Below are 12,987 nucleotides of genomic sequence, written 5' to 3'. Positions count from 1 at the left end.
AATATCTTTACACAGTACTACAAATATGGCTGCATATACATATATAGAAATATGAGACCTTCTCGTGGTACTTGCACTCTCTCCCTTCAGCTAAATTTATATAGCTTTGCACCTGTTTTGAAGGGCAGAGAGAATGCTTTGTTGCTCCATTTTTACTTTACATCTGCAGAGAGAACAGTAAGGTTTAATTCAGATAGTGTCTAGTCCTTACAAGACTTTGCTGTAGAATGGTTGGATGACGGTAGAACTAGCAAGTGGTCTGCAGCTGATGGCAGTGAGCAATCAGTGCCTGGACAGGAGCTGCATGTCTCATCCAAGCTCAGGAACTATGGTCCGGAAAACAAAGGTGGTCAGAGACATCCTCAGTACTTTGGACAAATTAGGGATGGCAAAAAAATTGTTCTGATGGGTTTCTAGTTCCAGATGAACACTTACATATACCTATTCTCTGGTGCTGGCTACTTCTCCTAGGGCAGCCACCTTCCTGAGGAGTGGAAAGCCCTAGAAGGGCAACCTCTGCTATTTCCTCCTGTATGTGTTGGCAAGGGCTCCTGCTGGGAGGAAGGGCGGGATATAAATCAAATAAATAAATAAATAAGTACTCATTAGGGAGAGTGACACTCCTGATGGCAAGTGCTCCAGGCTATTAGTAGAATCAAGACCAGAGGTTAACATCTTCATGAGTCCCATCTCAGGAAGTGCTTGGTGTCGAGGCCCAGGTCCATCGCCTCTTCAACTTATGTCATTGGTCTTCTAGTGCCGGCTCCTCTCCCTCTGTGTTAGTGTGTGGGTTCCTGCTTGTGGTTGGATTCAAGACAGATGCCATGGGAGCACCTCCTTCATTTCCTGAACTCATTCCCCATGTCCCCCTCCCTCCATAGTTACAGATAAGTATAGTTACCCATGCTGTCAAAATCAGGCAAACTGTAATTACAGCTCGTTATAGTTTGTCTCCAAACCAGGGATTGAAACCAGTTCAATTATTATTGTCATTGGTTTACAGATAAACTATGGTTAATGAAAACTGGGCATCATGGCAAAATACAGTTATCTTATTATACCATGGATGAGAGGGGAGTGCATCAGCCTGGGGAGGGGCAGCTTGCTTGTTGTGGTGCTCCTGATTGTCAAACAATATGCTGGCAATCAGCTCTGCAACCTCTGAATAGAGCCTAGGTGGTCTGCTTTCACTTCAAGCTTAAATTATATTTCTTCTGCAAATAGAAGGTGTATTATCTGTGCTGTAGATAGAGATTGGTTTTTAAATGTTTCACTGCACAATTTCATCTCTATTTATTATAATTTCCAGATAGTTTACTGTAAAATGGAATCAAACTTTCAGTACATCATTAACTCTGCTGAGTTGGCTGTTACATTTGTCCACTAGAGGTCAGTCCTCTGCTGATATTAAATCCATCATTACCTTAAACAGTCCTGCTACCAGAATTTAACTATGGGCCAGAGCCTAACTTAATGCAAAGGAATACAACTGGATAATCATAAGTAAGAACAAATAATTACATGGATTATGCCATAAAGACTCGTGAGTAAGAATTACAATATTCTGATCAGAGATTTTTCCTGCAAAATTCTGATGTGTTTCTTCGTGTAAAATGTGATATGATAATCCATTCTGTTTATCATTTCATCATATGAAATTTCAGACTAATGTTCAATGTGTGTGTTTTTTGTTCCAATGAAGTGAACTACTTTATTCCATAGTAAATTTAATCTTTAAGGTTCTACGAGACTTTTTGTTGTTTTTGCTGAAACAGATTAACGTCACCACACTCTGGATATTTTTTCAGTGAGGGTAGAACAAACGAGTCAGAGAGCTGAACCTCTGAGTGAGCAAGGCAATTCTTATGCTCTTAAATTTACTAAAAAGGGTTTTGATAGGGTAAGCAATCCTGTGTTTTTGTTTCCATCCAACCAACCAACTTCTTATTCTTTAAATATATGCAGCAGTTATCTGTCCACAATTTATTTATTATACTATATTTGCTTTCCATACAAATAATGTCTCCCAAGCAGCTCACATCAGTAACATTATTAGTAGTGTAAAAAGACATACAAGCAATTATAAGCAAAAAAAAAACACAAGATACACAAGGGAAGGGGAATGGAGAGAGATCAGTTTGACAATGCCAGAACAAAGTGGTGAGTTGTAAACAGATAATTTTATATCCTGTAGTGGTCAGATCAGTCTTCCTTTGCTGATGGTCTTGCTTGGATAGAGGAGCAGCAACCCTTGTTCCTCTCGCTGGTGGTAGAGGCCAGAGTGTGCTTTCCTTACTTCTGCAGTCCCAGGGCTATTGATAGTAGGAGCAGAGTGATCTTTCTGGCAGGAAGGAGGAAAGATAGCTCCCTGCAGCTAATCCTTCTATAGCCAATGGAAGGGGCCGCATTAGTCTTCTCTTTGTGTTGATGCTCTTCCTGGGAGGCAGGTGATGTAACCTCTTGCAGGCCTCAGTCCCCTGGCCAGTGAAACAGGCCAAAATGTGTTTCCCTTCTGCTGTGGAGTCCCATATTACCTTATGGAGTTTGCATAGAAGAATCTCAGGGATGCCAGTCCCAAAAGTTTGAAAACCATAACCTTCAGGAGAGATTTTTAAAGTCCGACTCTGGTTATTGTTATATGAAGTCTTTTTGCATTTTAGTTTGAGCCTTTCTACATCTTGATTGTTGTTTCATTGAATCTTAGCAGCTTTCATGATTTTACCATTTTTCAGTGTACAGCTAAAGATTTGTTTTAAAATAACGTATTTAAATTATTTGGTGACCATTGTTAACAAGTAACAATTGCTTTAAACAGAGCAATTTTATAGTCTATCCGTGAAGTTTTGTGAACTAATATAGAATATAACTACATCTTCCTCCAAGAAACAGTATGTGCTACATTTATTCCACAACACACAAAAATGAAATGCACATTATACTTTTAATTGTACGAGCATGGCTTGTTCTGGGAGTGTATGCAGGGCCGGTTCTAAAGGGCGGCCAGGTTGGGCACTGGCCCGATGGCCCCTGGAGCTACAGGGGGCCCCTCAGCCACCCCTCCTCTCCCCTTCCGTGATCTGCCGTCCCCCCACGTTTCCCCACTTACCTGTCCGCTGTCTTTTACTGTTGCCCTTAACAAAGATGGCAGCCACGGTTTCCCTAAGGTACTGAAGCCCCTGCTGCTATCTTAGTTGATGGCAGAGATGCGCGCATGTAGCACGCATGCGTGCCATCAACAAAGATGGTGGTGGAGGCTTCATCCCCTTAGGGAAACTGTGGCCGCCATCTTGGTTAATGGCAATAGTAAAAGACAGGAGTCAGGTAGGCGGGGTGGGCTGCATGCGTGCGTTAGCATGAATGCGAATGCGCACGCGCGCACACGCCGGGGCCCAAGGCAAGCTGATGCCCAAGGGCCCCGGCATTCCTGGAGCCGCCCCTGAGTGTATGAACTTTTGTTGTTTCACAGAATTCGATGTCACAAAGCATTTTGTATTATTCCCAGAGCAACAAATGCAAAACACAGAGTATATCTGCTTGGTCACTACAGTTAATCATTTCAAAGTCAAAGGAGTTTGTACAAATGGCCAAACTGGAAAATTCTGGCCTTTGTATTATTTCCAGATTGAGGAACACAAAGTGTTTCCTGACATCTAGCAGTTGGCCCTGTTAGATTATCACCACCCACTAGCAAAAAGGGTAAACTTTTAAAACATTATTAACGTAATTACCATTGACAGGAGTACTCATATACATAATGTTAAGTATAAACCCTTATTATTGAAAGATCACATGCAATATCATCTGATAAGGCTTGCTTTTCCCACTGTATTGACTATTAGGAAACAATACGGAATGCTTGACACTGATCATGCCATTTTATATTCTGGATTCAGTAGGGAAGATTAGTGGAAGGGTAATTTGGAAGTCCATATCACTTTGCAGAGAGAGTTGCATTGGCCACTGCTTGTTCATAGAGGGGGCCCTTGTGTTAAAGATTTGAGAATTTAAAAAATCCAAGCCTAAAAAAGAACTGGACAAATTCATGGAGGATAAGACTGTCATTGGCTACTAGCCATGATGGCTATGTTTTACCTCCAGCATTGGAGGTAGTATGCCTGTGAATCCTGGTTGCTCGGAATCACAAGTGGGGAAAATGCTGTTGCACTCAGGTTCTACTTGTGGGTTTTCTATAGGGATCTGGTTGGTTACTGTAAGAACAGGATACCTTTGGTCAGATCTAGCAGGGCACTTCTTAAGTTCTCATACTTATGATATTACTCCTCAGTTGAAGAGAACCAGCAACCAATTTCTTAGTCCAGGTATTTCCCTGGTAGTCTTTCTTCTACTAGTACTTCCCTAGGGACCCCTAAAATGGAATAAACAAGATAGGCTTGACAAGTTTGTCAAGTTCCACAATTTACAGACAGTTCTGAAAACAATATATTGGGATTTAATTTTGTTCTTGAATGCTCAGTAACAAATATTGTCATGCCAATTTTCTCTATTTTTTTCTGAGACACACTTCTCATTTAAATTGAAAATTGCAAAATCTCATATGAGGCCTAAGTGTTGGGACTCTCACTTGAACTCCATCCTTTTGTTTTAGGGTGGTACAGCATAGCTGCTGATTGATCAAAGCTTTCTAGATGTTTTTACAGAAATGAGAGATTGCTGGTAAAATGGCCAGATGTTTCAGGGAGACTACAAGATTATGCTTTGCAGAGGATCTTGCTGGAGTCCTTGGCCCTATTCCCTTCCCTGACCTCCTTAATCCTAGTCTCCCTGCATGCCATTTTTTGTATTCCCAAATTCAGTTTTCAACCAGCTCATGTAAAATCTGGCCATAACTCAGCCTTCTTGTTATTTTCCTGGATAAATAGTCACGATCCATATAACTAAATACTCATCAGGCTAGCAGTTGAATTTTCACTTCATTAAATATTCTCTATCACTAAAAAGTTCCCAATGCTCTGCACAACTCATGGATCAAGTGGTTTTTGGTATGAAATAAATCTATATTTAAACAACATGCTTGAGATAATTTCAGAATGAAAAGATGGGTTTGCATGAGCATGTACACTGATGGCAAAGGATTATCACTAATTTTTAAGGATATAATTGGCTATGTAAATGGAAAATTGCATTCCTGGTTCTTTGGTGGATAGGTCTGCAATCAGTTGAGCACTAGACTAGTTGCTGTTGCAGTCTTGCAGCTAATAATTGAAAGAGCAGTCGCCTATCCTCTGCTGAAGTCCCTGCCTCTCTTTTCAGAGACAACAGCATTTAACATAAGGCAGAACAATCCAACTAAATGGAAGCTGGGATAAGTTGTGCTGGAGCAAGAGAAGCCGGCATAAAGTTCTGCCGCATCCAGTTGCCGTTCAGGAGGCTCTGGGTTGGTTGGACACCAGCTCAGGGGCCAGAAAGTAATAGCCTGCTCTCCCAAATATCCCTACCTGGGAGTAAGCCCTCTACATTGACTTCTATTGCAATTATTCTCTTAGACTGACCTTTTTGCCAGCATAACTTTTGCCTGCATTGGGACCTGCAGGAGCACTCCGAACATGAGTTGGATGCAGCCTAAGTCCCCTTCCCTGACATGCCCCTTTTTGGGGGACCTTATGCCAGTTCCACTTGTGCCAGTTTCGGCGGAGCCAGCAGAGCCGGGCTGAGGGACTTATGCACGCATAGCCCAGTTGAGCCATGACCCAGCCAGCTAAGGTGGAGATCCACCGCATCCAACTCCTCTCCGCCTGGTGTAAACGCGAGTTGGATTGTGCCCTAAGGGAACAAGACCAGAGAAAACTGCATATACAATTTGACATGTTCTAGTGCAGTATTATTGTTTCACTGCTAAAGGGAATTTGTTGATTGGCACTGGTCAGATAAGCGACAAGCTGCAGTTGGAGATTTTGTAAATATTGCTGCCTTTATTGCTAAGGTTTTGACCAAATGATACAAAATAATTCTGTATTCTTGATAGAGAGGAGATGACATCCTGTGTCATTTGCCAGATTTTCTTCTATAATGAGACACTGTGTAAAATAATTTTTTAAAAACCTGGAATTTCCACCTGCACTGAAACACCAACTGTGAATTACATGACTAGTGAGTATGAACAGGAAATGGTTGTGAAAGCAGTATGCAAATAGCAATAAATGAAACTTGTAGCATGTAAAAATAATCTTCCTGTCAAGATTGCCAGAGGGCCCTTCAAAAGAGCACATTGGCAGAATTGCTTTCACAAATATGGAAGAAATGGAAATTAGACTGTTTCTAGCAAGGAGAAGCACACACAGAGAGACAACAGCATCAAATGTACAGATCAAACCCACTCTTTAAATGGAGTTTTTGGAGAGTAACTGAACTATCCACTACTTATTGTTGAGTACACCTTAAGAGTGAAAACTGTCAATTTTGCATAGTAATAATAACCTAAAGCAGATTAACTAGATTCCATTCCTATCTGTTATTGTCAGCAGAATAGTTTACCCATTCCAGGCATTTAGTAATGACATTGCACAGGTGTCTTTGCATGCAAAACTAGAAAGCTGCAAAAAGCCACTGAAGGAATCAATTTGCCTGAGGAACATTTATGGGAGAGGAATGGAAGAACAAGAGTTCAGTCTATACTAGAAAGCTTGTGTGGCTTACTTTTTTCCCTTTTTTAAAAAAGCCTCTTTTAACCTGATAACTTATCCTGCATGCCAGTTTGTGAATGGCACAGAGATAATGGGACAAGCAAGTTGATTAGCATTTCAAATGACATAACCACATAGTAAACATTAAAAAAAAAACTCAGGTGGGAGTGAAATAAGGGAAGATAGGTATAATATATCCAGAAGAACTGCCTCTTGGAATATGATCTTTATAGTCTTTAGACTGCTTTTGCCTTTTGGGGCGCAGCACCTCTGGTTTCAATAACTCGCTGTACCTGTCACAGTGTTTTCATTTATTTAGAGGACCATATAATCTCTGTGCCATAGACCATTTTTGCTACTCTTACATAAAAGATGAGATAACAACATGAAAAGAAATCCTCGTTTTTTTGTTTTGTTTTTTAAGATCAGATTAAAGGCAAGTTCACAACATTACTTTTATTGGTTTTAGTGAAATGAAAAATTCTAGAAAGATTATTTACTATTTTGTTGTTATATGCCTTCAAGTCTATTTTATTTATGGCGATCCTATGACTCGGTGACCTCCAATAGCATCTGTCATGAACCACCCTGTTCAGATCTTGTAAGTTCAGGTCTGTGGCTTCCTTTATGGAATCAATCCATCTCTTGTTTGGCTTCCCTCTTTTTTTACTTCCTTCTGTTTTCCCCAGTATTATTGTATTTTCTAGTGAATCATGTCTTTTCATTATGTGTCCAAAGTATAACCTCAGTTTCATCATTTTAGCTTCTAGTAATAGTTTATTTATTTATTTATTTATTTATTTAATTTATATACCACCCTAAGCCCAAGGGCTCTCTGGGCGGTGTACATAATAATAAAACAATCAAAGAATATATAAATACAATACAAGAGTTCTGATTTAATTTGTTGTAACACCCAATTATTTATCTTTTTCACAGTCCATGGTATGCGCAAAGCTCTCCTCCAATACCACATTTCAAATGAGTTGATTTTTCTCTTATTCACTTTTTTCACTGTCCAACTTTCACATCCATCATACATAGAGATCGGGAATACCATGGTCTGAATGATCCCGACTTTAGTGTTCAGTGATGAATCTTTGCATTTGAGGACCTTTTCTAGTTCTCTCATAGCTGCCCTCCTCAGTCCTAGCCTTCTTCTGATTTCTTGACTATTGTTTCCATTTTGGTTAATGACTGTGCCAAGGTATTGATAATCCTTGACAAGTTCAGTGTCCTCATTCTCAACTTTAAAGTTTCATAAATCTTCTGTTGTCATTACTTTAGTCTTTTTGACGTTCAGCTGTAGTCCTGCTTTTGTGCTTTCCTCTTTAACTTTCATCAGCATTCGTTTCAAATCATTACTGGTTTCTGCTAGTAGTATGGTATTGTCTGTATGTCTTAAATTATTGATATTTCTCTCTCCAGTTTTCACATCTCCTTCATCTTGGACCAATCCCACTTTCCATATGACATGTTCTGCATATAGATTAAACAAATAGGGTGATAGAATACATCCCTGTCGCACACCCTTTCCAACTGGGAACCAATTGGTTTCTCCATATTCTGTCCTTATATTTACTATTACTTATTAATAAAAGGCTTAATATTTCCTATGCACTGTACAAAGATTAAAGAACAAGATAGTCCCTGTCCATGGGCTTACATTCTAATAAGTACAACACAAAAGAGGAATGGCGGGACAGGGAGCAAGCTCAGGCACTAGTTCTTAGTTACAATAACCAGCTGGAATGGAAAGAGTTCAGTGTCCTGCCCAGAGATGAAGGAACCAAACTGAGGTGAGGTTGAGGTTTGCTGTGTTTCTCATTTTATTAATGTGATGGTCTCATCCAAAGCGGTGCGCTTCATAAACCTGTCTACCCTGACTCACTACTTTCCCTAACTAGCCTACCTAAACAGTCTCTGCGGCGTGTGGGGAGAGTTGACTCAGCACTAGAGTCTGGGAATGCATCTGCTTAAGTAGGGAAGGTCTTTGCATGTGAACGACAGCTCTGACGGAGTTTCACCCTCTGAAAGTCTGTCTTCTCATGCCTCCTCACGTGGGGCAAGGGGAGGTGAGCCTCCAATGGCCAATCTGACAGTGGGGCTTCGCTAGGTGACAGCGCGGGCTCTGGAAGTGAGATTCTGGTTGGTGGGGAGGTGTTTGAAGTGCTAGGTGGGGATTCCTGTGCAGGCAGGGTTGGCCCACACGAAGGTTCGCTTCCCAACAGATCAGGCAGGGAACTCGCAGGCGGGGCTGGACCTGCCTCAATGTGGGTGCCAGCCAGGGAAGTCTGTGGGCTGTCAAAGCCCCCCTTCCTCTGTTGCCCCCAGGAACCTCATCCTCATCTGACTCCTCTCTCTGATCTAACTCTCCCTGCGCCTGGGGTGCAACATTCAGGGAGAGGAGTGGGTCCTTCAGCTGAGCTGATAGAATGGGCCCCAGCTAACATGATTGTCACCACTAAGACCCCAGGATGAATACTGCCACAGGAAGCATCCAGAAAACTAATTGTCTCATTTGGAATTCGGAAGCCACTTCCCTTTGGTGATTGTGGCTTAGCTCACAAAAATTGAACATCTGATTCTGTTTTATGAAACACATTTCTTATCTTAGAAGTACTTTTGATAAAATGCACTTTGGTGCCATTAGTTTTCTGCTTTTGGCAAATAAATTCTGAGAGATGATCTGATAGAGACATTTGCCGTAGAGGACTTAGCCTTCATACTACAGTGTGATCTACGTAGCCTTTGTGTTTTTTTAAGCTCTAAGCTTCAGTGGAAATTGTTTCAAGAAATGTGTGACTGATTCAAGGATCTATGAAAATCAATTATGTGATGGATTCAGGGATCAGTGAAAAGATAAGCAAAACTGTTAAGGGGGTAGCTACCTCTTGAGAACACAAATGATTTTGGGGATTGTCTAGGACAGTGGTCCCCAAACATCTCCCCCCATGGACCACTTGAAAATTGCTGATGGTCTTGGCAGATGACTTCAGACCACTTAAAGATTTTTCTGCCTGTTGTAGCAATTGTAACGCACCATGCTAGATGCTGAATGATTTTCTATTGTATTTTTATTGCTTCTTTTATTTTTATATATTTATTCTATTGTATTATAATTTGTATTTCATAGAGCTTAAATTGTACTACAATAAAATACAGTATAGGTAATAAAAGAAGCAATAAAAATACAGTTAAAAATCAATTTGAATACTTAATGCAGACATGCTGTGAACCACCTGGATGAAGCTTGCGGACCACTGGTGGTCCATGGACCACAGTTTGGGAACCTCTGGTCTAGGACAAAATGGGCAAGAGCACAGGGTTGGTATACTTTATTATAAGTCCAGTTATATTTTAATTTTGACTTGAACTCTGGTTAATCCTAGATCATAGGCTCAGTCTTGTATGAGCAATGAAGTATGCAGTCCTTGCCAACAATAAACTGCAACTTTCAAATTATAAATAAATTAGTCATTAATTAGGGTCCATAACCGGCATCTAAATATGAAGAATATAACTAAAACAAGCTTATCGAAGGAAGGTTTTGTGAAAAATCTTGGGTATTCTTTGGGATGCATAAACATCTTAAGATAAGTGGATAGTCAGAGATTCTGAAATATCAGTACTTAGCTGAGAAAACAGTAGAAAACAGCAATTGTTAGACAGTATGGGTGACATCTAACATTAGTAATGCTTGGTGTACACCCATTGAAACCAGTGTATGACTAACATTGGATGTCATCCTGCATGCTCAATATTTAACGTACAAGAACTTTGTTTCTGGGAAAATATTCAGCTTTGTCTCAAGCTTAAGAATATACTGTAAAAGTAGTAACAAGCCTGGGATTTCACTGGGTTCTTTAGAGAGGAAGAGTAGGGGATAACTATTATTGTTGTTGCTGCTGCTGCTGCTGCTGCTGCTGCTGTTTTGTTGCTGTTGTTGTTATTATTGTTATTATTAAATATCAATAGAAGTTATTGAATATCTTTTCCAGGTCAGTTGTTGGCAGTAGCATCACAGCTGATGCTTCATTCGGATTAGTCTTCTTGGCTTTCTGGCCACTACATAGTAGTGGCCAATGTGGAGGAGTTGCCACCCTAAATTGAGGGCATATATGTGGCATACTTAAACTGAATAGTGCTTCAACTGCCAACCAAAGGAATTGTGGTTTTATGAGAGTTATGGAACTTCTGTGCTGCAGGTCTCCAAGCCTCATGAAAAACTACATTTCCTTGTGGGAAAGCTATGACTGTTAACCCCAGTTTTCCAGGATGGAAAGAATTTGGGTGCATGAGGAGGGAAGGGAATGTGTGTGTCTGCAGAGAACTCCTGATTGCCACACTTTGCATGGGGGGGGGTCTGTTGGTCTGAGGATAGGTGTGTCGCCTGCAGTGGATGGCATTGCCTTCTTAAAATGCAGGTTCACAATTTATAGATGCTCCTTGATGTGCTGCTAATTATGGATGCCGATGTGAGGTTATTTTGCCACATCAGTGTCCAGCTCTAGCGATTCAGTTTATACACTTTTTAAATGTAATTACTGTTTTTGAAAAACTAGTAGCTTTTTTTGTAAGCTGCTTTGAATTATTCTTAAAGAAAAGTAGGATACATTTTTTCATGGTTTGGCAATTGGCAAAAGATTAATGTCGGAATTGAGTCAATGTATGTCTGGAATTTGATGTTAAAGAAGAAGTTATATGTTAATCTGCCAGGAAAGATACTTTGCCATACTTTATGGTTTTCTTCAATCCCCTGCATTCCACTCTTAGTGACAGCTGTTCAGTAGTCCAAATCCATTTATGAAAGAATGTGAGCTGAGCCTGGCTGTTGGGCTATTAATTCTTGCTCAAAGGTTGATTTGGAGCCAGGAGAGGAGAAAGAGGGAACTTAAAGGTCAAAGTAGTGCAGGGAATGTTAATTAAGTAGGAAAGGGTTAGAAAAGTTAACAGTAAATGAGTTCAGGTGCTAAGCAAAGATATTCATAACCTCTAATGTTCTATTCAAACAATTAATTATTGTTATAGCAGAATAAATGTGGCCCTTTGTTTTATGATACTTAAGAATAGAAGGAGATTTTTGTTTAAAATTGAAAATTAGCTTGCAAATTGCAAACCTTGTAAACTAGATGCAATAGCCAATTTATAAGGGCTATATAATAAATACTTCATGCAACAGTCAGATTTGTTACAGCTATAGTGGCATTCTCCACTTCAAGAAATGTGGAATTTTGTTGCAGCTACAAAAAAGTGTATGTCGCATAAAGTACTAAGCAGTATTTAGTTATGTTGAATTGAACATAGCAAGTTTGTGTGGATGTGCACACATAGGTAATATACACACACATGCAATGTATCTTCTCACAATCTCCATTTAAGAATCCTTGCTATATCTTTTTATTTGTTTATTTTGCCTCAATTCTTCGAAAAGGAGCATTTCTTGTGATCCCAATTGATTAGACAATATTCACAAAATGGTTGTGAGTTAGGTGGGGCTTACAGATAGTTGTAGCCATTTTCCTGTTAGGATGACCAGAGAGGGGCAAGATTCACATACCTTTCATACAAGAGAGAATTTAGGCACATTTATTGCTGTCTCCAGTGACGTGTCACAGCAAATGTTGTGCTGGACATCATGTGATCAGTATCTGTTGATATGGCCTGACATAGACAAGGTGCTTGCAGTGATGCACCCAGCCATATGCTCAACACCAAGGTGATATGACTGAGTGAGTTCAGGGTGTAGTCAACACATCTTTGCAGGAGGAAGTGATCCCTATATTCTTGAAAGAGGTGAAAACCCATTGGTTTGTGACAACTGCCTCCCAGTCACAAATACCTCCTTTCTTGGGGAAGGTGATTGAGAGAGTCATGGTAGGACAGTTGCAAGCATTCTTGAATGAAATGAGCTATCTTGACCTGTTCCTGTTCATGTCTGGTTTGGGGACTGAATCAGACTGAGTCACCCTGATGGGTGGATGGCCTTTACTGAGAGACAGACAGGGGGAATGCAAGCTTGTTATTCTTCCTTGATCTCTCAGTAACTTTTATACCATTGACAGTGGTAGGTTCCTGAACCAACTCAGTGAGATGGGTATTGGGGGTAATGTTTACAGTGTTTCTGCTCCTATCTCCAGGATCAGTTTTGGAGAATAGCATTGGCTCATTATTTTTTGCCACTGTGGTTCTTGTGCTGCATCTTGTCCTCAGTGCTATTTAACATCTGCATGAAGCCATTGGAATCAGCAATTTGGAGATTTGGGGCAATGTGTCATCAATATGCTTATGATACCCAACTCCATTTCTTTGTAACATCTTGTAGATGGAAGGGGAGTATTTTCTT

At 40.3% G+C, this 12,987-nt stretch overlaps 1 protein-coding gene across 2 annotated transcripts in view; it reads left to right on the top strand.

Moving 5' to 3' along the window:
• GNG12 (G protein subunit gamma 12) overlaps positions 1-12,987 on the top strand; it is a 62,576-nt gene that overhangs the window by 21,024 nt on the left and 28,565 nt on the right. The window lies entirely within an intron of this gene.

The sequence above is a fragment of the Rhineura floridana genome, chromosome 6 (assembly GCF_030035675.1).
Source record: "Rhineura floridana isolate rRhiFlo1 chromosome 6, rRhiFlo1.hap2, whole genome shotgun sequence".
Taxonomy (NCBI): domain Eukaryota; kingdom Metazoa; phylum Chordata; class Lepidosauria; order Squamata; family Rhineuridae; genus Rhineura; species Rhineura floridana.
Note: the sequence above shows the minus strand (reverse complement) of the source record. Positions and strands in the feature narration are given on the sequence as shown.